This window comes from Hemiscyllium ocellatum, chromosome 1 (assembly GCF_020745735.1).
Source record: "Hemiscyllium ocellatum isolate sHemOce1 chromosome 1, sHemOce1.pat.X.cur, whole genome shotgun sequence".
NCBI classification, from domain to species: domain Eukaryota; kingdom Metazoa; phylum Chordata; class Chondrichthyes; order Orectolobiformes; family Hemiscylliidae; genus Hemiscyllium; species Hemiscyllium ocellatum.
The window spans coordinates 62,797,703-62,823,799 of NC_083401.1; the positions used below are offsets into that span (position 1 = coordinate 62,797,703).

The 26,097-nt window shown below is 40.5% G+C and overlaps 1 protein-coding gene across 2 annotated transcripts in view; it reads right to left on the bottom strand.

Moving 5' to 3' along the window:
- LOC132806698 (probable E3 ubiquitin-protein ligase HERC1) overlaps positions 1-17,171 on the bottom strand; it is a 343,050-nt gene extending 325,879 nt beyond the window's left edge. For both annotated transcript variants that reach the window (XM_060821274.1, XM_060821268.1), the window contains exon 1: positions 16,966-17,171. The gene's annotated coding sequence lies outside the window, so the exon portion shown is untranslated. The remainder of the gene's footprint in view (positions 1-16,965) is intronic.
- Between the last annotated feature and the right edge of the window lie 8,926 nt (positions 17,172-26,097).

The following is a 26,097-nucleotide window of genomic DNA, read 5'->3' on the forward strand; positions in this document are numbered from 1 at the left end:
AGGAGAGGTCACACTGTTTGGAGGTTTTTTTTTAATAGGCCTCTGCAGAGTTCCAGGGAGGTGGAAGAGAGGATTAGCAAAATTATTCTGGGTAGGAGTGAAAGGAACAGGGTAGTCATTATGGGGGACTTTAACTTCCCCAACATTGACTGGAAATACTATAACTCTAGTATGTCAGATGGATCAGTTTTTGTCACTATATGTCGAAGGGCTGACAAGAGGGGAGGCTACTACTCAATCTGGTGCTTGGCAATGAACCAGGCCAGGTGTTTGATTTAGCTGTAGGTGAACACTTGAGAGAGTGACCATAATTCAGTTAAGTTTAGTTTAGCGACGGAAATGTGTACATGCCACAGGTCAAGAGTTATCGATGGGGCAAGGGCAATTATAATGCAATTAGGCAAGAATTAAGATGCATAGAATGGGGTAGCAAAATGCAGGGGATGCAGACAATGGAAATGTGGAGCTGGTTTAAGGAACAGATATTGTGTGTCTTTGATAGGTATTTCCCTGTCAGGCAGGGAGGAAGTGATAAAGGTAAGGGAACTGTGGTTTACTACAGAAATTGCATCTCTTGTGAAGAAGAAGAAGAAAGAGGCTTATATGTTGATGAGGCAAGATGGTACAGATGAGGTGATGGAGAGTTACAGATCAGCTAGGAAGCATTTAAAGAGAGAGTTAAGAAGAGTAAAGAGAGGACATGAGCAGTCTTTAGCAAATGGAATAAAGGAGAACCCTAAAGCTTTCTATAGGAATGTGAGGAATAAAAGGATGATTAGGGTAGGAATACGGCCAAAGACAGAAGTGGGAAGTTGAGTGTGAACCCTGTGGAGATCGGAGAGGTACTAAACGAATATTTCTCATTGGTTTTCACTCAGGAAAAAGGAGAATATTGTAGAGGAGAAGAATGAGGTATAAGATATTAGGCTAGAAAGGATCGAGGTTAGTTATAAACGGATGTTATCAATTCTACAAGGTGTTAAAGTAGACAAGTCCCCTGGGCCGGATGGGATGTATCCGAGGATTCTCTGGGAAGCTAGGGAGGAGATAGCAGAGCCCTTGACTTTGATATTTCAGTCGTCATTGTCTACAGATTTAGTACCAGAGGACTGGAGGATTGGAAATGTTGTTCCCTTGTTCAAGAAGGGCAGTAGATATGATCCAAGTAATTATTGACCGATGAGCCTTACTTCTGTTGTAGGAAAGGATTAGAAGAGGTAAGATTTATAATCATCTAGCAAGCAACAATTTGATTTCAGATAGTCAACACAGTTTCATCAAGGGCTGGGCAGGTCGGGTCTCACAAACCTCAGAGTTTTCTGAGAAGGTGACCAAGCATGTAGAGGAGGGTAGGGCAGTTGACGGGGTATATATGGACTTCAGTAAAGCCTTTGATAAGGTTTCACATGGTAGGCTGCTGGAGAAAATGCAGAGGCATGGAATTGAGAGTGATTTAGCAGTTTGGATTAGAAACTGGCTTTCTGACAGAAGGCAGCAAGTGGTGGTTGACGGAAAATATTCAGCCTGGAGTCTGATCACTAGTGGTGTGCCACAAGGATCTGTTTTGGGACCATTGCTGTTTGCCGTTTTTATAAATGACTTAGACGCAGGCATAGATGGATAGATTAGTAAATTTGCAGATGACACTAAAGTTGGTGGAATAGTGGGCAGTGTGGAAGAATGTTACAGGTTGCAGAGGGACTTGGATAAAATGCAGAATTGGACTGAGAGGTGACAAATGGAGTTCAATGCAGCTAAACGTGAGGTGATGCACTTTAACAAGAATAACAGGAAGACAGAGTACTGGGTCGATGGAAAGATTTTTGGGAGTGTGGATGTGCAGAGGGATCTCTGAGTCCATATACTAGACTCCGGTGGCTAGTGCTGTTAAGAAGGCACACCGTGTGTTAGGTTTCATTCGTAGAGGGATTGAGTTCTGGAGATGCTATATCATGCTCAACTATACAAAACGCTGGTGTGGCCACACTTGGAATATTGTGTACAGTTCTGGTTGCCATATCTTGGGAAGGATGTGGAAGCATTGGAAAAGGTGCAGAGGAGATTTACCACGATGTTGCTGGGCTGGACGGAAGGTCTTAGGAGGAAAGGTTGAGAGACTTAGAACTCTCATTGGCAAGAAGGCAGCTAAGAGGGGATTTGATAGAGACATACAAGATGATCAGAGGATGAGATAGGGTAAACAGCGAAAGACTTTTTCCTAGGATGATGATGTCAGCTTGTACGAGAGGGCATAACTACAAATTGAGGTGTGATAGATTCAAGACAGATGTCAGAGGCAGGTTCTTTACGCAGAGAGTGGCAAGGGCATGGAATGCTCTACCTGCTAATGTAGTCAACTCAGCCACATTAGGGAGATTTAAACAGTCCTTAAATCAGCACATGGATGATTTTGGGATAGTGTAGGGGGACGAGCTGAGAATAGTTCACAAGTTGGCACAAGAAGAGGGCCGAAGGGCCTGTTCTGCACTGTATTATTCTATGTTCTAAACTCCATTTGCCATTTCACGGCCCACTTCCCCAGTTGATCAAGGTCCTGTTGAAATTTCTGTTTCCTCACTGTCCACGATACCACCCATTTTAGTGTCAACAAACTTGCTAATCATCATTGTACATTCAATGCAAATCACTGATACCACACAGTAATGGGCCCAGTGAGGCACTCTGTTTGCCACAGGCCTCCAGTCCAACAGGTATCCTTCCACTATTACCCTCTGCTTCCTACAACCAAGCCAACTGTGTATCCAACTTGCGAGCTCACCCTGAATGCCATGTAATTTAACCTTCTAGAGCAGCCTGGCATTTGGAACCCTATCAAAGGCCTTACTGAAATCTATATAGATTACATCTACCACCCTGCCCTCGTCAGCCTTCCTGGTTACTTCATTGAAGAACCCGAACAAATTTGTGAGGCATGACTTTCCACTCTCAATCTTATAGATGGGCAGTAACATTGTTTTATACACGTGCCAAGCAATAATCAACTCTAACAAGACGGAATCTAACAATCACGCTCTTCACATTCAATGGCATTATCATCACTCAACACTCCACTATAATCAGCATTCTGAGGATTACCCTTGACCCAGAAACTGAACTGGTCTATCTATATAAATACTTTGGCTATAAAAGCAGGTCACAGGCTGGAAATTCTGCAGCAAATAATTGACTACCTGCCTTCTCAAAGCCTGCCCATTAACTATAATGCACAAGTCAGGAGTGTGATGGAATATTTCCTGCATGTGTGCTGCTCCAACACTACATAAAAAAGGTGGACACCGTCCAGGAGAAAGCAGTTGCTTGAATGACACCCCATCTAACATGTTCAATATTCCCTCTCTCTCTCCACTATCAACACTCAATGGCAGCAATGCACACCACCTACAAGATGCACTGCAACAACTTACCAAGGCTACTGAGATCACTTTTCAAACCCATGATTTCTACCATCTAGAAGAACAAAGTTCAGGATGTAGAAGTCTATTTCTTTGCTGGGTCAGAATCCTGGAATTTCCTCTTTTAAGGCATGGAGGGTGCACCAACACTGTACTGACACTAGCAGTTCTAGAAAATATCTCACCATTGCCTTCAGGGCAATAAATTCTGGCCTGGACAGGGACATCCACCTCCCACTGTTATGAAGATGTGGATGTCCTGAACCTTTAAAGAGAGTTAAAAGCTAGCAGAACTACCTGACCGCACCAAGTGTTCTGACTAAGGTAAAGTGGTCCAGCAGCTAGGGTAGTTGGTCACCAGACAAAAACAAATTTAATTAGGCCAAATCAACTTAAGTGATACCCCAAAGAAAACCAAACTCCAATCAATGTAGTATATTGACAATATTAAAAGCCAATGACAAAATCCAAAGCTCTGGCAAGATAGGACCAATAAAATTGAACAGTTGGGAGAGAACTGTCAAAAGACCAACAGATGTAGGCTGCTAGTGAGAACTGTCTAGAGAAAGAGTTTGCACAGAGAGAAAAAAAATCAACACTAACCTGGAGAGCAAATCTACAGAAGATTTGATAGTTGGCTGGTTTTGAAATTTGAATTTTTTGGTAAATCTTCTCGGGGTTTCATCGGACTAGTATTATAGAAGTGGAAAGTAAAATATTGGTTACAAGGAATTGTAAATAGTTGGTAGTTAATTATTCTGTTACACGTTAAGAACTAAAGTTTTTTTTAATTTAAATAGCTCTTGGTCTCTCTAATTTTCACAGATTGCTGCATGATCTTTTCTGTGGTGCTGGTTTAAATTAAGCAGAGGGTTTACCCGTGTTGTAATACCATGAATACAAAAGTACATGTAGAGTGGTACAAGAGATTTCAATAATGGCAAAAGTTCCACCTTTATTCCAAAAAAAAGGGTGTAATGATATTTCTAATAAACTAGAGGGTGACCAGTAGAATGCAAAGTTTTAAAAATAATAATGCAAAGAAACAAATTCAACAAGCACTTTGAGTACAGAGTTTGATTCCTTAAGGACAGCAAACAAATTTGAAAAAGGCAAATCGTTCTTGATTAATCAAATTGAATTTTTAAAATGAGGGAACAGAAGTTCATGAAAGTAATGCAATGAATATTGACTACATAGATTTTAAGCTGAAAATGTGTTGCTGGTTAAAGCGCAGCAGGTCAGGCAGCATCCAAGGAACAGGATATTCAACGTTTCGGGCAAAAGCCCTTCATCAGGCTTTTGCCCGAAACGTCGAATTTCCTGTTCCTTGGATGCTGCCTGACCTGCTGCGCTTTAACCAGCAACACATTTTCAGCTCTGATCTCCAGCATCTGCAGACCTCACTTTTTACTACATAGATTTTAAGAAAATGTTTGACAAAGTTCTACATAAAACCATCATGGAATGCAAAGATTAGCATCAACTTGAATAACAAAATTGGATTAAGGATATTAAAACCATGAATCACAGTGAATGGTTGCTTCTCAATATGGTAAAAGTGGTGCTCACTTAGGACCACTGCTTAAATGACTTGGATATTGGAATATATAGTACAATAGTTTTAAAACTTGCCAATGATACAAACCCAGGAGGGGTGGTAAACTAAAAATGGTAGTAATAGAGTATGGAGTCTAAAACTAGAGTGGGAAGGGAAAGATTTAAAAGGGACCTGAGGGGCAACCTTTTCACTCAAAGGGTGGCACATGTATGGAATGATCTGCCAGAGGAAGAGGTGAAGGCTGGTATAAAAACAACATTAAGAAATCATCTGAATAGATGAATGAAAATAGAGAGTTGAGAGAGAAGTAGGGCAAATGCCAGCAAATGGGACTAGATCGGTTTCGGACATCCAGTTGGTGCAGACGTGTTGGACTAAAGGGTCTGTTCCTGAGCTGTATAACTCTATGATTCTATTATGTTTGAATCAGGTGCCATCAAGATCATTGACCAAAAACTGAATTAAGCCAGCCACATGTATATTGTGACAAAAGCAGGTCACAGATAAACACTCCCCAAAAGGTGTGCACCATCAATAGAGTCACAATAGAGTCTTGTGTCAATGTTTGCAGCTCCAATGACAGTTAAGAAGCTAGACATCATTCAGGTCAAAAACATACGATGTTCAAACCTCAGTCACCAACATACAGTGGCAGCAATGTGTACCAACCACAAGATGTATCATATCAATTCATGCAGACTCCTATGACAGAACCTTCTAAACCAAAATTTCTACCACTTAGGGCAGCAAAAGCATGGGAATACAATTTCCCAGCTAGCCGTACATCATTCTGGCTTGGAACTAAGGACAGGCAAAAAATGTTGGTCTAGAATGCCATGAAAGAACAAAAACAAATATAGGAATAAGTGGATAATTAGATTACCTACAGTGTGGAAACAGGCCCTTCGGCCCAACAAGTCCACACCGACCCGCCGAAGCGCAACCCACCCACACCCCTACATTTACCCCTTACCTAACACTACGGGCAATTTAGCATGGCCAATTCACCTGACCCGCACATTTTTGGACTGTGGGAGGAAACCGGAGCACCCGGAGGAAACCCACGCAGACACAGGGAGAACGTGCAAACTCCACACAGTCAGTCGCCTGAGGCGGGAATTGAACCCAGGTCTCTGGTGCTGTGAGGCAGCAGTGCTAACCACTGAGCCACCGTGCCACCCATAATTTTCAGGTTGGCAAGCTGTGACTATCAGTGTACCACGAGGATTAGTGCTTGGGGTACCAACTGTTCACAATCTATATCAATAACAAGAATTTGGTTATTAAATGTAATATTTCCAAGACTGCAGACGATGCAAAGCAAATAACTTTGGAATAGTAGACCTTGCAGCAGTCAAGCCCACTCCTGCTCCTACACAAAACTAACCTGGGAATACGAGTTTTGCGGATGATTTAAAGAGGCTTCCTGGGAGTTTGGACAGGCTGGATGAGTGGGCATGTGAACAGCAAATGGAATATTATATGGCTAAATGGGAGGTTATCCACTTTGGCAGGATGAATGGCAGTGCACGGTATTTCTTAAACACTTTCCAACCACCCTCTCTTTATGCCCAAAGGGATTTGGTGCCTTTGTTCATAACCTCACATGCATATACAGGCAATTCAGAACTCAAAATAGTTAGCTTGTGTTCATCACATATGTTTGAGCATTGCAGTAAAGATATCTTGCTGTAATTATACAGTTCATTCCCTGGGATGGAAAACTGTCCAGAGAACTGAGAAGAAGTTGACAACATTAGGCCTGTATTCTCTGGCATTTAAAAAAAATCAGAGCATTCTCAATGAAGCATACAAACTTTTTAAAAAGCTGGACAGAGCGGCACACAAAGGATGTTTTTCCTGGCTTTGGGTCTAGGAAAGACAGTCTTAGAATAGCGGGTAAGCAATTTAGGATGGAAATGAGGTATTTGTTCAGTGACTTTGGAGCTCATTTCCTCAGAGAGCTATGGAAGCTCAGTCAGTGAGTAAGTTCAAGATAGAGATCAAAGGATGTCTGAATACTAATTACATCAAGGGATATAGAGAGAACACAGAAAAATGGCTTTGAAGTAGACGATCAGACATGATCTAGAATGGTAGAACAGACTCAAAGACTGATCAGCTTGCTCCTGCTTCAGCATACCTAAATATAAAAAGCTATGAAGAAAATTGACAAAACTAACCTAAAATGAAAAATAAAAATTGTTTTTCACCCTAAAATAAACCAACACAAAACAAGTTATCAGGAGGTTATTGGAATCATAAATGGGTCTTAGACTGTGGTTAGACGATGGCCGAGTACGATTATTGTTAGACTATTAATCCAGAGACCCAGGTATAACCTCGGTTTGACAGCAGTGTGTATTCTCAACTCACTCAGCCTCCTTCAACAACAAACTCAAGACCTCTACCACACAGAAGCAGCAGATTCATGGGAACACCATTCCCCCAAGTTTACTTTAAACCATACATTATCCCAACATAGAACAACATTGCTGTTCCTTCACTGTTGCTGGGTCAAAATCCTATAATCTCTTCCTCACAGCATTATAGTTGCACTTGCATAACAAAGAATGATAAGATTAAAGTGTACTATGTGATCCAATGACTGGCAGAATTATTATCATGAGAATTGGTCAAAAGAAAATCTAAATATTTCTATGTATGCCTCAAAGTCAATAAACTCTTGTAATGACCTTTGGAAAACTCTTAGATATGCAGTATATGAAAAAAAATGTCTTTAGGCATTATCTTTTACGTGACAATTTTTACAGAAGTATTTATAGCATGCATTTTTGTTTTAGATCTTTCAAATTAGCGGGAAAAGTCTACTGCTATTATTCTATTCCAGTCTGACAATTTTAAACATATATCAGCCCATTATGTTCTCTGCCGGAATGCAAACGTCCCATGTTTCCCACCTGTCATATTTGTATTTCCTTACAACAGCCTAGTAAACTACACTAGCTCTGTAACTTTCTGATAGTGTGCAATCCAAAACTGGACACATTTTGACAACTGTGGTTTTATGAAGGTTTTATACAGATTCACTTTTATATTCAATGGGACAAACATATCGGAGAGCAGATACAAGACAAAAAGAGGAAAATCAATATGCTGCAATGTCCTGACAAATGAACATCTGTGAAATACCGGGAAACTATCTTCTGACAGACAATGCTGTACTCTTCCAGCTCTGTGCAAATGAATGTAGCAGTCACAGAATATGTCAGACTGAGCAACAGATAAATCATCAAGGAAAATTGTGTGTAAGATATTTTAATACCTGGATGACTGCACAACGGATTCTCAAATTATCTCTCCTAACCACCCAACTCAGCCTGCCTCACCTCCAGTTGATCAACCCCAACTTGTCTACGCCCCTAGGGTAGAAATGAAACATAGTTGGGTATTGGCAGTACATATGTGAAAGCTTTCAAGGTTTGGTTTTGGTTGGAGTAACTCTCAAGCCCTTTTTTTAATTTTAGATTCCCTACAGTGTGGAAACAGGGCCTTTGGCCCAATAAGTCCACACTGACCCTCCGAAGAGTAACCCACCCAGACCTATTCCCCTACATATGCACCTACCACTATGGGCAATTTAGCATGGCCAATTCACCTGACCCACACATCTTTGGAGTGTGGGAGGAAACCGGAGCACCTGGTGGAAACCCACGGAAACATGGGAAGAATGTGCAAACACCACGCAGTCGCCCGAGGCTGGAATTGAACCTGGATCCCTGGCGCAGCGAGGCAGCAGTGCTAATCACTGAGCCACCATTGTGCCGTCCGTTGTTTCTCTCCAGTCAGGAGAAGGGATTATTCCTCATCCCAAAATCTCACTCAACATTGTGTTTTCCAGGAGCCAGATATACAAAAAGCAGTCGAGAAAATAGTCCATTCTTCTTTACTCTCCCTATTTAAACAAAGCAATTCAACTCAGATCACGAATTTCGGGATGAAGGAAATCATACATTCAATACTATTTCTGTGATACACTATACTGGTGGCTTCAGGGCATTTAGTGAAAATAAATATTGCATCCATGCAAAATACTAATGTTTTTGCAATAAGCAACACACGGACTCAGAGTTTTACTTCTTATTTGTCGTTTAACAGGAGTATCGCTGATGAGGTCAGCATTTCTTACCAATCTCTAGCTGCCCTCAAAAACATGTAACAAACAGAATTCTGGAGAAATTCCTGTGGAAGGAAATGCAGTGAACATTCCAAGTTTGATATGACTCTTCCTCAGACTCACAAAAGAGGATATTGAGCAAGTTATATTTCATGAACTGCAGTTATTGAATATGTACATCCACTCAGGGTCCAAAAGGAGAAATCATGTGCCTGAGTGCTTTTGCTGTTTCCAGTTCCCGATTTCCAGTTGTTATTCAAAACAAGAGCACTGGCCACTTGGCCAGATTGGCTGCTTTGGACCAACAATCCTGATTACAAGTTACTCGTTAAATGTGCGTGGACATCCGAGTCGCACAGACCCCAGTGATTACGACCATTTCCAACACCTTCTGCCAGGCCCTACATTCACAGTGACGTTGAATAGAGAATTCTACAACTAACTTAATGACCACATTTTTTTGAGACTTCAGTCAACAGTACATAGTAACAAAAATTCTTACACTGATGCCAAAAATATGAAAAATGGCAGATGAATGCATGCAAGAGATCTGACATGAGAAAGGTTCGGACAATTCTGGTGAAGAGTTTCAAATTAAAAGCCTTTTCATTTATTTAGTGCTTTCATAGCCACTAGAAATTCCCAAGTAATTTACAACCAATGAAGGTACTTTATAAATTAAGTCAATGTAGTAATGTAAGGAATATATCTGCCAATTTGTACAGAACAAACTGCCACAAATTGCAAATTGACAATGATCAGATAATCTATTTTTGTGACATGAGCAGAGGAACAAATAGTGTTTCAGACTCCATGAGAAACTCTCCTGATGTATTTCAAAGAAACGGAACTGGACTTTTTTTTTACATCCACTGATGTGTCACTCAAGGCCTCAGTTTAATATCTCATCCAAAAAAGAGAAGACATCTTTGATGCATCACTCCTCCCCAGCACTGTATCAGTGTGCCAGCCTAGATCTTGTACTCAATAATTGGAATAGGAGGACCTTAACTCACAACCTTTTGACTCAGGGACAAGAGTGTGACCAAATGAGTCATGGTTGACAACTTGAAAATGGATTAATTTACTGATGATAATTAACCTGCAACATACCCGAGACAGAAATTCTGTAGTATTGCTTCTTCTAAACTGAAGAACTTTATTCTTCTGCTCTGAAGTCAGATCAAAACTAATGACTTTGATCTGTTTATTCCACCTGCCATAACCTCAACCGTGTAAACACCTACCATTAACACAACAGAAGGTAACTGCAATAACATGATCTCTCATCAATTAGGTCACTAATCCAGAAAGATATTTTGATGTCTTAAAATTACTTCACAGAACTGGCCAAAATATGCTTTTATTTTAAAATCCAACTTTCAAATATTCAAAAAGTTATTTTCGACTCTTTGGTATTGCGAAGACACCAGCAACGTCATGCACATCGCTTTATGGGATACACATCTGGAAACAATAAGCAGCATAATCTATTGCATTAGTAAAATTAACTGTGAAATCATGAGAAATGACCTCCAGAAAAATGTATATGGCACCCAATATACGAGAATAAGAGGTGATTGGGTTGAAATTCCAAGATAATATCAATGAAAGAAACATAAGTTGTGAGACATCACATTTTAGAAAAGATAAAGGCTTTTGAGAAGGCACAGAACAAAATGGAGAAGCTGAAGCTGATCTCCTTAGAAATAGTTGATAATATATTTAATAAAAATGCCCAAGATCATGAGGGATCTGCACAGGATGAAGAGAAAAACTGACCCTAATGGTGAAAATGTCATAAAAGTTCTCAGCTCCCTGACATCTCTGCAGGAGTACATCTAAGTAATAGCCAGGGTTAGAGTGGTGCTGGAAAAGGACAGCAGTTCAGGCAGCATTTGAGGAGCAGTAAAATCGACATTTTGGGCAAAAGCCCTTCATCAGGAATACACACTCTAATCTCGACTCTGGTTTCCAGCACCTGCATTCCTTGTTTTTACCTAAGTAATAGCCAGGTCCAACCATCTTTACGTACTTTCTCAATGATCTTCCCTCCATTATAAAGTCAGAAGTGGCGATGGTCACAAATGAATACACAATGTTCAGCGTCATTTATAATGATTCAGATACTGAGGCAGCCCATAACCAAATGAAACAATAATTGGCTAATATCCAGGCTTGGGCTTACAAGTGACAAGTAACATCCATTCCAGGTAACTGCCAGACAATGACCATCTTTATCAAGAGAGAACCTAGTCATTACTCTGTGATATTCATGGTATTATAAACACTGAATCGCCCACTAATCAATATCCAGTATCTATTGTTCAGAAACTGAACTGGACTAGCCATGTAAATTCAGTGGCTTCAAAAGCATGCCAGAGGCTAGGAATCCTGCAGCAAGTAACTCACCTTCTGACGCCCAAAGCCTGTTCACCAGCCACAAAAAAAAGTCCAAATCATGAGTACATTCCCCACATACCTGTTTGACTGCAGCTCCAACAACGCTCAAAAGGCTTGACACAAAGCAAGTCACTTGACTGGAATCACATCTACTTTCACCAACACACAGTAGTAAAAGTGTGTATTATCTACAAGATGCACTGAAGCAATTCACCAAGGCAACACCTTCCAAACCCACAACTACTGTCATCTCAAAGGACAAGGGCAGCAGATAGATGGGAATACCCCAACATGTAAATTTCTCTCTTATATTTCCATATCAGAATGGTGACTATTACCGATTTTCCAGTTTTGATTGTCCAACAGCAATTGGATTGCAATTGTTCAAGAGGCAACTCATCACCACTTTCTCAAGTGCAAGTAGGGAGGGCTAATAAATGCTGACCTAGCCAGCAACGTTCACATCCCATGAGTGATTAAAAAGAACCAAAACTGACTTAAATAAAAACCGAAAGAACTGCAGATGCTGTAAATCAAAAAACAATAAATATTGCTGGGGAAGCTCCGGGCGGGGGGGGGGGGGGGGGGGGGGTTTGGCAGCATCTGTGCAGAGAAATCAGAATTTCAGTCCAGTGACCCAGTTCTAAGAAGGGTCACTCGACTCAACCCAAAACGTTAAATCCGATTTCTCTCCGTAGATGCTGCCAGAGCTGCTGAGCTTTTTCAACAATTTCTGTTTCTGCAATTGATCTAATATAATTGCCAAAGAACAAATGTGACTTCAGGAAACCTTTATAAGTACAGCAAATGGTAGGATCTGGAATGCATCAACAGAGTGTGGTGAGGCAGATTCAAATCAAGCTTGTCAAAATAAACTAGATAAGCTTCTGAAGAGAAAGAAATGTCAGCACTTCATGTAATGGACAAGAGAGCAGGAGTAGCTGATTTGCTTTTACATTCAGCTTGCACATATTGGTGGGCAAATGGGCCATCGTAATCATTCCAACAAACTATCAGAGATCCTACATTCTAACAAATGTACCATGTATCATTGCCTGAACAAATATTAAATAACATTAAATCCACATTGACATCACAAATGATTAAATAGCTTTATGCTCTTAAATCTTGTGTACTAAAGAGTTCTCCCATTTAAATGAAAGAAATAAGATGCTTTAAGAGTTAGTGGGAAAATAAAAAGGTTATTTTTATAAAATTAAGAAGTAGTTAAACTGAATTGTGAACCTAGTGAATTTGCTGTACTTATTTGTAATTCAAATGAAATGTTACATTCAAGGTGAATCTTTAAAAGAATGCAATAACTCAAGTGTAAAATAAAAGACTATACCTGTCCTCCTTATTGTTAGGCATTGTCACACATTTTAAAAAAGTTAATGTATTTCAATTAATTGTAGCCAAATTTATTGTGTTGAGAGAACATTGGAGAGTTCCATTTATTAGTGCTGGGAGATGTATTCATTATCTCATTAAATCTCAGTAGCACACAGTCTGAAGATTAAACTGTTGGTACAAATTACTGATGTCTAAAAATATTAAAAAATTAATATAACTTTTAGATCTCACCAATTTATCTACCTGCAGAAACCGAAGGGGCAAAAGGTTGCCTACTCACTGGAGGGGAAGGAGGAGCAGGCGAAACGGTTTTCACCTCCTAACTACATCTAACAACTGACTATTCTCATATGCATTTCAAAGGCAGTACATTTGATTCTAATTAAATGCCCACTTTATTATTATTAAATGTGACAAACTACCAAAGATGACATAATAGAGTACCAGCAATTTTGCAAACTAAAAATTGCTGAAAAGAAAATTCTGTTTCATTAAACAACATGTCTTTATCACGACTGTTTTTATGGGTTGCTATTTTCTAATCTAATACATACAGGAACTTTGATCATTGATAATCACGTACAGAAGCGTTCCATGAAAGAAATAGAGCATCCAGAATAGATAAGGGCAAGCAAGTACAGGCAAGGCAGGCAATTTATTGCTCATTCATCTAGAAAATTCCTCAGCTCACCACATCCTAAACATGGTATCTAACTGAATCTATATTTTTGCCTCTATTTAGAAGAGCAGATCAACTGCATTTTAAGAATTTCCTGAGACTGCACCCAAACTTATTCTCTGTTTCATTTTATGAATGAGAAATAAGTTGTGAAGTCTTTCTTTGCGAATGAATCAGCTGGATTACTTGCACTGACAGCCTTGTACTCCAAAATACTACTCCCTCCTTGTGGATACAGTCTGAACTCCTACTTTCCTGTTCCATGACCAACGATTGACTTGCTTTGTTGCTAACAATATCTCAAGCTAACTGGTTCTTTAATAAAATTCATGAAAAGTGGGAAAGTGTTTATCACTGATGTTAATTTAGAGTTGTTCAGGATAAGACAAAATATAAACAAATAATAAATTTGTATTCACACTGAAGACATAGCAAACATTATGCGCAGGTAAAATTACCAATAGTGTATAGCAGCAAAGAAAAACTGCAAATGATTTACTAGAAAGTTACAATGTTAAAAGCTTGTGTAATTAATGTTCTAACTCACAAGTACAATGGGATCTCATTTACATGATCTTCCTTACATACAGATGAGGAAGGACACCAATTTGACTGGGACAACACATCCATCATAGGACAAGCCAAACAGAGACACACACAAGAATTCACAGAAGTATGGCATTTCAACCGGATTTCTATTAACAAAAACATGAACTAGGACCCCATTTACCAGCATCTGCGAAAAAGAATAGGAAATGACACCACAAACCCAAGGAAACCTAAACACATCAACAGAAAGCGGGTCATGAACCAGTGTTTCACTGGAGGCTCACTGACGGTGTTAACTATTATGGTGAAGAAATGTCTGAAAATGAACCTTCCAGCTCAGCAAGCAAATTTACATCCAGCACAGTGTCTGCGTGGGTTTCCTCTGGGTGCTCCGGTTTCCTCCCACAGTCCAAAAATGTGCAGGTTAGGTGAATTGGCCATGCTGAATTGCCCGTAGTGTTAGGTGTAGGGGAATGGCTCTGGGTGGGTTGCACTTCGGAGGGTCGCTGTGGACTTGTTGGACCAAACTGTAAGTAATCTAATCTAATCTAAAAACCTTAACCTGAGCTACAAGTGCTCTCAAAGCTCACATGAAATTTTCAAAAATTGCTTTCTAACCAAAAACTGTTGTTTTAATAGTTAAATGAAAATTACACAAGCTTCTAGTATTAGAAACACAATGTTATGACAGTATACTTTTCTGAAAGAACAACTTGCATAGAAAATCAGAAGCACTGATATATCATTTTGGAAAATAATTTTAATCTGCTACAGTAGATATTTTTAAATCCACCTGCTCAGCTATGTTACAATACACCTCAGTAACAGACTTGAATCCAGGCCTTCTCGTTCAGAGGTAGGAACACTACCACTACAGACAGGAGACAAAATCTGCTACACTAAAATTACAACAAAACATGATTCTTGACAACAACTTTCAGTTCAAAGACACCAAATGGTTTTATTATTCACTAATTAAGATAAGATTACACTCAGTTATAAATGTAATACCATATATTATCTGAGAAACTGGGATGAGTTTTTTTTATTATTAATTGAATCATACCAAGCTGAAGATTTCCTGGAAAATAGTCACAGACAGTATCTTCAGTAAGAAGAAACAGGCTACAATCACAGCACACAGAAAGACTTGCTCTTATATTGCATCTGTGTACAAAGTGCTTCAATTAATGTTGAAGCAATTTGAAACGAACAAATGGATTAAGGCAACAAAAACGGTGGCCATAATATGCTAAAAAGAAACAGCATAAGATGAATAGCAAATTGTTCTGTTTTATTAACGTTACTTCAGCAGAAAACTCCTTGTATCCCTCTACACACTGAATGGAGACCCCAGTAATAAATTTCATCTCTATGCTCCAGAACAAAAAGATAAAAAGTTTCTAGAAAACAAATGAAACAAAGTTGCCAACTTTGATGCCAGAATTTTACAGGAAATCAATTTGCATTTTTTTTTACTACACTTAACAGCATCCTTCAATTTACAGGGCAATAGTGTTCCACGAAAACACAATTTGTCACTTATAAATTTCAAAATTATACACTGTACATATACTTTAAAATTACCCTGTGATCATTCTAAAGGCATTACAACCAAAATGCTTGATAAATAGCCACATTTGGCCACAATCAAATGTTAAGAAAATCAAGGATAGTCAATTCAGATCTCTTCCTGAAATATTCATGACAGGAAATACAATGAATGTGCAGAAACATACGAACGTGCTCTGTCATGTGAACCATCATGAATGACATATACTTGTAAAAATTAAACACATCATGCTCATTATGGTTATTCTTATCAAAGACTTCAATGATAAATTTTTTTGAACCTTTAGCACTTCAGTAGATGTGTTGTTATAGTGTAATTAGAAGTGGATTGTCAGCAAGATTACTACCATTAAACAGCAGCCAGACAGATGTTCTAAACATTGTTTTGTTTCTGGAAAAAAAGCGTTGAAGAGAAAGATTTACATCAATTGAGAGGGAAGGGCATTGTTTTTCAGCAAAATACTGACTATTGGTCAAAGCATTGCACGGGTAGATCTAACAGTGAGGGGGACCAATAGCAAACATGATAGATTACAGGACCAGGGCGTGTCACGTCATCTCACATGCTTACAGGTTACAGTATTAAAATCAAAGGTAGCATCATCCATCTTCTTCAATAACCATGGAAAGATTTACAAATAGCCCATGTCCTTTGGATAATCGGGTAAAAGTGCTCATGCCAGATGTTCAGCCTCCAGCAAAAATGTAAAAATCAAAACGAGTTATTACATTTGTCACCTGAAAATTGATTTTTAATCCGCACTTTTACTCAAAAAAGTATCGGATAAACTTGATGTATAAGTCCCATACATTAATCCATGCACAGCTGCTCCTTAAATAGAAAAATATGTTTTATGAACTGCCCTGCAATGGATAAAACGTAATAAGTGACATTTCCAAAAGAGCTCTGCAGTGCTCCCAATCTGATTTCTGACGGAGTTGCAATCATACCCCAATACCTTCCAAAGGGAGTTTTATTATGAAGCATCATTAGCTCCAATAACTCAAATACATTTAAAAAATTGCTGTTTGTTATTTTTAAGCGACACAACCCGGCCTGTCATCTGAGGATGATAATCCGATCAACCCAAGCCTGTCACTCACACTGAGGTCAAAGCCAGTCTGGGTGGTGGAGTGGGGAGTGTGGGTCCCAGGCAGAGGGCCTACATGAGCACAGCCTCCCCAGGAAGGCAGGCAGGCAGCCCAGCCCAGCCCAGCCCCCGGGGGGTGTGACAACGCCAGCCCAAGTCTCATCACAAAGCGGCCCCTCTCAGCAGCAGTGCCGGCACGCTCCTACCTCTCACCGCGGCCACACAGAATGTTACTGTAAACGATTAGCGGCTAACCGCGCCGACGACTCCACTGATTCACCCAAGTCCCCCGCATGCGGGCCGACTGTCCACCCTTTCGCTGTCGCTGTGGTAACGGCGAGCGACTCGGCCTCGGACCCCGCTGCGACTCCACACTGAGTGGCTTCAGGCGCTGAGCAGCCACCGCCTCCTGGCCTCCGCCATTGGTTGTCACAGCACCGATTGTTGCCACAGCACAATAGGTCTCCCCGCCCCCACACGCAGAAACGACACGCTAATTGTGACGCCATCGCGTGCACTTGACTCCGCCCACCACCCCAAACCCGGAAGAGGTGAGAGGCATGCGTATCTCTGTCTCCCTTGTTCCGCCTGTCTCTGGGCATAGACCGAGGTGTGTTTGGGTTGTTGCGAAATGCTACTCTAATTGGCGTCTGCTGTTTGTTTCGAATTAGATTCGTCTTCTTGTGTTAAAAATGACGATGAACACATGTCGTTGTTGATCAGTCTGGAAAGGCAGTGTTGTGTAACATTACCGGGCACCCTTCCATCGATAAAAGGATGATGAACTGCACAGCAACGTGTAATGGTCCAGATGGGTGTTTCCATACAGTGTTGCTTTGCTGATGTTTGAAGACGCCTATCTGGCCACCGTGGTGTCAAGGCCGCAGATGTTCCCATTATCTTCAACCAGCAGGTCATGTTTCCCAGGTGCAGAGATCGATGTCTAGGGGCCTTCACGTCATTGTTGTAGGCACTCCCGAAGCAGAACTTTGCATGTTCCATTAGTTCCAATTATTTCATCGTACAGAAAGCTTACATCCCCCCTTCCATCCTGCGGAACAAAAAGAATACGAGAGACTACAGGTCTGGCAGCATCTGAGGCGAGAGACAAAAGTTGACGTTCCAAATACAATTCCTGAAGAAGGGCTTATGCCCGAAACGTCGATTCTCCTGCTCCTTGGATGCTGCCTGACCTGCTGCGCTTTTCCAGCAACACATTTTTCAGTTCCAAATACAGTACCACTTTTAAGATTCTGCAAAAGGGTTGTACTACACTCGAAATATTAATTTTGTTTCTGTCTCCTCAGACCTGCTGAGTTTCTTTAGCATTCTCTGTGTTTGTTAATAATTTCCAGAACCTGCAGTATTTTGTTTTTATTCCAGCCTGCGAACATACCCTGAATCAACAAAGCCACATATTTGAAGAGCACTAAGAAACTAAGCACAAAGCACCTCCTTTAAGAGTACTCTTACAATTGTGATTTTGCTCTGCAGATATATCCATAAAATCCCACAGCCTATAACAATGAAATTTGTTGAGCTTCTTTATAGCTTTAAGTTATCCATGTTTTATAGGCATGCAGCGAAGTGCTGAGATCAGTAACCTTGATCCCAATGTTCAGATTGATGTTATGCATATTTTGTGAGTCAACCACACCATGTCTGTTTTGTATGATATTGTTCATCAAGGAAAAAAAAAGTCTTGTTAACGTTTCAAAGAGGATATTGGAGGCCACAGCATTTTAAAGAAGACCCTTCACAAAGGATGTATTAGGTCTACAGTGCAAAGCTCCACAGTTATTTCCCTCCAAAATTGCTAGTGACATCAACATTATATCACATGATCAGATTCTTAAAGTCCACCATACACAAATAAATCATGTTTTTCCCCCTTTACCTCAGAGGTTTATGCAATGAAAACATTTACAATCACATACATATAACAGTATGTCAGATATTCCAATGGATGACCATTGCTTGTGGTTTTTGCATACTTCAGGTGTCTGTCCATTTTTCTCACTGGCTTTTCTGCCTAAACTCTTTTGTCCAGAAATGATTTATACTGGCTTTCCCATTTCATATGTAAAAGTGGTTGTTTCTTTCTCTTCAGTTTTTGTGTCATGTAATTCTTTGATAAATTGGTTTCCAACCTGATTTACAATGGTAGTGTTTTAGAAGCCCAGTTTCACACGCATACTTTCCTGAGTCCTTTGGATTGACTTGACAGTTCCTTTCTGAGATATTTAATATGTATGACTCTTGCTAATTCTTTTGTCATCCTTAAGCCCCTTCATAAAAGAATAATGCATAGAAATTTCACAGGTCAGTATAATCACTTATTTTCATCACAAAGTTCTTAAATTGCTTTGTAATTTCTGTTGTTTGTTCTTTCATTGACAATGAAGCTTTCAAACTGAGATTTTGGACATGGAAATTAATTTGCTAGCATCTGAAAGGGTCAGTTAGACTCAAAACGTCAGCTCTTTTCTCTCCTTACAGATGCTGTCAGACCTGCTGAGATTTTCCAGCATTTTCTCTTTTGCTTTCACGAGAAAGTATGCAATCAGAAGATTGATTTTTCACCTTCTTTAACCTCTCTACTTGTTAGTCATTTTGTGATTCCTGTGTTCCGATTTTGGGTGCTCAAACCTTAGCACTTGCTCTGTCAGTGCATTTGTCACAAGTACATTCTTCCCCATCTTCTTGTTTCAGATCGCAGATTGATAGTTCAGCAACCCACTTGCTTTACTTCATGCTTGCCCATGGGCTGAATGTCTACAGTCCCCTTTTCACAATCTGTGAGAGAAGCAGGCTTAGTAAGCTGCCAGCATAGAGTGGTGGTGTTACCTTCAGTTTCCTTGTTCTGTGGCACTTGTTTGAAAAGTACAGGAAGGTCATTAACTTTCAAGGAAGCACCAATTTGTTGGTCTCCAATATGACAAATATATATTCCATTGCCCTCTGGTTCAAGTTTGTGAATATTCAACTCAATGATATATCTTTTTGTTTCATTTTGTATTTGGCACGAGGCTGAACTTGAGTGGATTCTCTTGTTCATTGCACTGCTACATCTGATCGGCTAATTTCACAATGCAAGATGGTCTATCAACTTCCCAAGTTTCTTCATTGTTAAGCTTTTACTTGAATGTCATGGGCAAGGTTGTAATTGTCAGGTGAGCTCTTGATTATACATGACCAACGTCACAGCTGTAGTGGTCACTGACAATCTTCACGAGCAGATTAATTATAAGGCTTAGTAAAGTGCTATCATGGTTCAATTCATACTTCTTGTTTGGTTTGACTTTTGCTTCAATCTTTGGTCTAATTGCTGAATGTACTGATCTTGCTTTGCAACATTTTTCTTGATTCTCCTGCTTGATTTTCACTTTGAAAGATTTTTTTTCGTGTTTCCCAGACTCCCATCAAAAACAATGGCACATTTTAGATCAGTTTTGGAATATAACATGTGATTTTCTTCAGCCCAGTTGAGTTTGATTTTGTCCATTCAGGTTCTTCCCAATGAAGGTGGTGGATCTCTAAGCAGTTTTTACCCTTGTCACCAGTTTTCCTCTTGTATCCTTTTCAGCTAGTCTGAACAAAATAAGCATAAGAGGACATCTTGCCTCTTGGCTTCTTAGAATCACGTTTTTCCATTTTAATGCTTTTTGTTGCTAGTTGGCTGTTGGTGCCTCAGTTATTGGTTTTACTTTTGAAGGTGACTTGTATAGCCTCTCAGCATTAATACCATGGCTTAAATATTTAATGGAAGAGTACAAAAAATTCACTGTCTTTCCTCACTCCTCAGCCAAAATGTGCAATTCTCTGCAGAGTAGAATCTATATTGTTGATAGTTTTCTTATTTTTCCTTATGACATATGGGTTCATATCCCAAGTTCGCAGCCAGTTTTCTCCTCATGTTATATTTCAAGAAGGGGTATGTATGTTTAAATCAACAAGAATGTTTACTAAGAGGGTGTTCACTTGACAAGGCAGCAAGCTAAACAGAGTTGTTTCTGTCCAAAATGGCTGACAATGTCATAATTGCATCATATGATAAGACTCTCAAAGTGACAGTCAATTATAGACAAATACACAACAGTTGTTATGTATTGAGAGTGTGGTGCTGGAAAAGCACAGCAGGTTCAGGCAGCATCCGAGGAGAAGGAGATTCGACGTTTCGGGCAAAAGCTCTTCATCAGGAATGAGGCTGTGAGCTGAGGGGGTGATGCAGGGGGGGCAAGATAACTGAGAGTGTGATAGGTAGATGGAGGTGGGGTGATGGTGATAAGTCGGAGAAGACGGTGAGCATATAGGTGAGAAGGAAGATTGACAGGTGGGACAGATCATGAGGGCAGTGCTGAGTTGGAAGATTGGAACTGGATAAGGATGGGGGAGGGGAAATGAGGAGACTGGTGAAATCCACATTGATGCTGGGGGGTTGGAGGTTCCTGAGATGGAAGATGACGTGTTCTTCCTCTAGGTGACAGGTAGTTAGGGAATGGCGATGGACTTCCTCCATGTATTGGCAGAGTGAGAGGGGGAGTTGAAGTGTTTGGCCAGGGGGTGGTGGAGTTGGTTTATGCAGGTGTCCCGGAGATGTTCTCTGAAACGTTGTGTGAGTAGGCGTCCTGTATCCCCAATGTAGAGGAGACCGCATCGGGAGCAACGGATACAGTAAATGACGTGTGTGGAAGTGCAGGTGAAACTGTGATGGATGTGGAAGGCTGCTTTGGAGCCTTGGACACAGGTGAGGGGAGGAAATGTGGGCCCAGGCTTGGCAATTCCTGCGGTGGCAGGGGAGGGTGCCGGGAGAGGTGGGTGGGTTGGTAGGGGGCAGGGACCTGACGAGGGAGTCGCAGAGGGAATGGTCTTTACGGAAAGCGGATAAGGGTGGGGAGGGAAATATATCTTTGGTGATGGGGTCTGTTTGTAGGTGGCAGAAAGTTATGTATTGACTGAAGCAGAATTGCTCACAGCTCCTAGCAGGATATTATTTAGTGTGACTAGGGGTGGAGGTGCAACACTTTGTGCCATGATCACAGTCATCTTGACATTTACAGCCAGGGAGAACAAGATGCAGTCAAGAGAGAAAGAGAGAGATAGTCCATCATTCTTGATAGCTGAATTTCTGTATGTGTGACTAGCACAGTATTATCTGTACGGAAGAGTTCTGATCGATGCACGGTGTATTTTTGTCCACATTGTCAGTCATAGTTCAGGTAAACTTTTTCCACATATATGCAGGATAGGCATAAGTCTGTGGACTAAGGCACAGCTCTGTTTTACTTCATTCTACACTCTGAAAGTGGAGCACCACACTGTAAACTTCAGTGCATGACATTGAAGGAGTAGATGAGACTATGGATAGCTAACTTTCCTTCAAATTGTTGTTGATTCATGTACTGCTGACAGTGATGAATGCCTCTATGAAAGCAAAGAGGTACATCCCACTCTGTGTCTTCCGTTATATAGTTGAAACAAGGAGAATATTATAGCCTGAGTAGATCTAATGGCATAATAGAGGAGATGATGGTTTGGTGGTATTACCACAAGACAATTAATCAAGAAACTCGGCTAATGTTCTGGCAACCGGATTTGAATCTCACTATGGGAGATGGTGGGGTTTGAATTTTTTTTTAAATCAAAAATTAGCAATCTACTGATGACCATGAAACCATGGCCAGTTGTTGGAGAACCCATCTGGTTCACTAATGACCTTCAGGGAAGGAATTTTGCCATCCTCACCTGTTCTGGTCTAGACGTGACTCCAGACCCACAGTATTGTGGTTGTCTCTCAACTCCCCCCTGAAATGGTCTAACAAGCCACTCAGCTCAAGGGCAGCTACAGTCATGAAATAATTGCTGACCAGCCAGCAAAGCCCATGTCCCACAAGTAAATTAAACAAAACAGAAACTGCACAGTGCTTCTGGTTACATTCAGTCTGTTAAGTTGGTGAAGTCTTTGAATTATGACCTTCTACAAGATGCTAAAGAATGAGAGACCTTTCAGTTGATGCCATCTTTATTGCCTTTGTTTTAGCATTGTATGATTATTTTTCAAGTATTCTGTGTGGAACAAACACTACTTTCTGGCAGAGAAGGCAAATGATCGTCAGTATTTCAGCCGGCATTGCATATTTTTACAAAACATTTGGCAAGTCTCATTCATAAGCAATCTTGAACTCTGTCAAAAGGCAAGGCATCATAATAAGTCCTGAGGTTTGAGGAGATCAGCCCCTATTCAGATTGAAGATAATTGAGAATTGACCAACATCTGGCTGATATCTGGTTTGTCGGCATCAGAGATGATGTGATAATTTAGAAACTTAGCAAGTTGCTCAGGAAAAGTAATAGAATCTATGAAGGATTGCCCATGTTGTTTGTCAATGTTTCATAATTTAGTTACTACCTCTGAAGAACATTAGAAGGAGCTGAGTAATAGAGGACTAGTAAACATGTTGGGGGAGGGGAGGAAGTTGAGGGACAAAGCAACAAAAATCTACATTTGTTTTTGAAATAGTTGATGACTTTAATTTCCAACCCCATTATAGATAATGAGTTCCAGGTTATTACCACTTGTTGTGACCTGAAATCTGTGTCCCTCTTGCCTTGTACCTTCAGCTAATGGGTACAACTGTCCTATGTCTATTTCATCTAAACTTCCAAAATCTTTTAAATCTCTTGTTAATAAGAACTTGCTCCAAGGAGAACTTCTCCGTGGGCGGCACGGTGGCACAGTGGTCAGCACTGCTGCCTCACAGCGCCAGAGACCCGGGTTCAACTCCCGCCAGAGGCAACTGTATATGTGGAGTTTGCACATTCTCCCCGTGTTTGCGTGGGTTTCCTCCGGGTGCTCCGGTTTCCTCCCACAGTCCAAAAACATGCAGGTTAGGTGAATTGGCAATGCTAAATTGCCTGTAGTGTTAGGTGAAGGAATAAATGTAGAGGAATGAGTCTGGGTGGGTTGCTCTTTGGAGGGTCAGTGTGGACTTGTTGGGCCGAAGGGCCTGTTTCCACACTGTAAGTAATCTAATCTAATCAATCTAACCTTGTAGCTTCATTTCCCCATTCCTGGAAGTATTTCAGTAAATTCCCTCTGCAGCCTCCCAAGATCCTTAAAACTGCTCTGACACTGTAATGACAATAAGTGGACACAACATTCTCAGACTACTTTAACAAGCTATATAAAGATTTAATATAACTTCCTTACTTTTATACTCAATACCTCAATTTATTAACCTGAGATCTCATGTGCTTGCTAACTCTATTAACATATTCTGCCACCATAAATTCTCCCAGTCCGTCTGTCCACACTCTTAGGGACTATACTCACACTCCTCAGCATTAAATGCCATCAGCCAACTATCTGCCTAATCTGTTGGCTAATCAGTCATGTTGTAGTCCTGGAATAGATAAACCGCAAAAGGAGGCCAGTTGGCCTATTGTGTCAGGATTGGCTATTTGCTGGAACAATTCAGCTATTGCCACTTTCATATCTTTTCAGCATAGCCCTGCAAGTTCTTCCTCTCCAGAAAATTGTCCAACATACCATTTGCCTACTACATCGTCTACTACACCTGCGTGCTTACGTTCAGCGATTAGATTAGATTAGATTAGATTACTTACAGTGTGGAAACAGGCCCTTCGGCCCAACAAGTTCACACCGACCTGCCGAAGCGAAACCCCCCATATCCCTACATTTGCTCCTTACATAACACTACGGGATTAATGCGCGAGGATATTCAGGTTTCATTTCACCTCCTTCTTTCTCAATCTGTTGCTATTCAGATAATAATCTGCCTGCTCCTTTATGCTACATTTGCTCACATTTATTCGCATTATACTGCATTTACCAAATATTTGCCTACTTGTCCAAATCACACTGAAGCTTCTTCCACACAGCATGCTCTTCTACCCGGCTTTGTGTCATTCCCAAACTTAGGCAAATGACATATAGGTTCCTCATCTAAATCGGTATTATATATTGTGAATTGCTGCAAACCAAGTATTGTTACTTGCAGTACCCCACTAGTCTCTGTCTGCCATTCAGAAAAAGACTGTTTATTCCTACGCTTTAGTTCCTGACACCAACCAATTCTCAATCTGTTTTAGGACATAATCTCCAATTCCATGCACTTTCATTTTACATGCTGTCTCTTTTGTGGGACCTTATTGAAAGCCTTCTGAAAATACTGACTACCCCTCATCTACTCTGCTAGTTACATCCTCAAAATATTCTGGCAGATTTGTCAAACTCAACTTCCAATTCATAAACCTATGTTGATTCTTTCTGATCCAGTCACTATTTTCTCTATGCTCTGCTCTTGCACCTTTTATAATGGACTCTAGCATTTTTCTCACTGCTGATGTCAAACTAACCAGTCTGCAATTCATAGTTTTCTAATTGCCTCCCTCCTTAAGTGGCCAGGTTGCATTACCTACCCTGCAACCCATTGGAACTGTCCCAGCGTCTATAGAATTTAGAAGATGACCATGAGCACATGCAGTACTTCGAGGGCCACTTCCTTAAATACTGTTGAATGAAGCTTATCAGGTCCTGTGGACCCCATGGAATTACAGAGACATGGCTGCAGGACAACTAAGAATAGAAATTGAATATACAAGTTTTTTAGTTTTTAGAAAGCACAGGCAAAAAGGAAAAGCAATCCTGATTAAAAACGTGATTGCTAGGAAGAATATTAGCTTTGGTGAAGTAGAATCTATTTGAGTTGATCTTAGAAAGACCAAAAGGCAGAATGTGATAGTAGGGGTTGTATATAGACTTCCAGATTATTGTAGTAATATTATTGCCGAAAGGTATTAAAAAGGAAATTAGAGATGCAAGTAAGAAAGGTTGTAATTATGGGCAACTTCAATTTGCATATAGATTGAGCAAATCAGTAGCAACACACTATAGGAAGAATCTCTGGAGGATATGTGGGATAGTCTTATGAATCAACATAGACTCATAGAGATGGACAGCATGGAACAGACCCTTCGGTCCAACTCCCCCATGCTGACCACATATCTTAACCTAATCTAGTCCCACCTGCCAGCACCCGACCCACATCCCTCTAAATCCTTCCTGTTCATAAACCCAACTAGATACCTTTTAAATGCTGCATTGTACCAGCCTCCACCACTTCCTTTGGCAACTCATTCCATACACACACGACCCTCTGCGTGAAAAAATTGCCCCTTAGGTCCCTTTTATATCTTGTCACTCTCACTGTAAACCTAGTTCAGGACTCCCCTACTCCAGGGAAGACACTTTGTCTATTTATCCTATCCATGCTCCTCATGATTTTGTAAACTTCTATAAGGTCACCCCCCCAGCC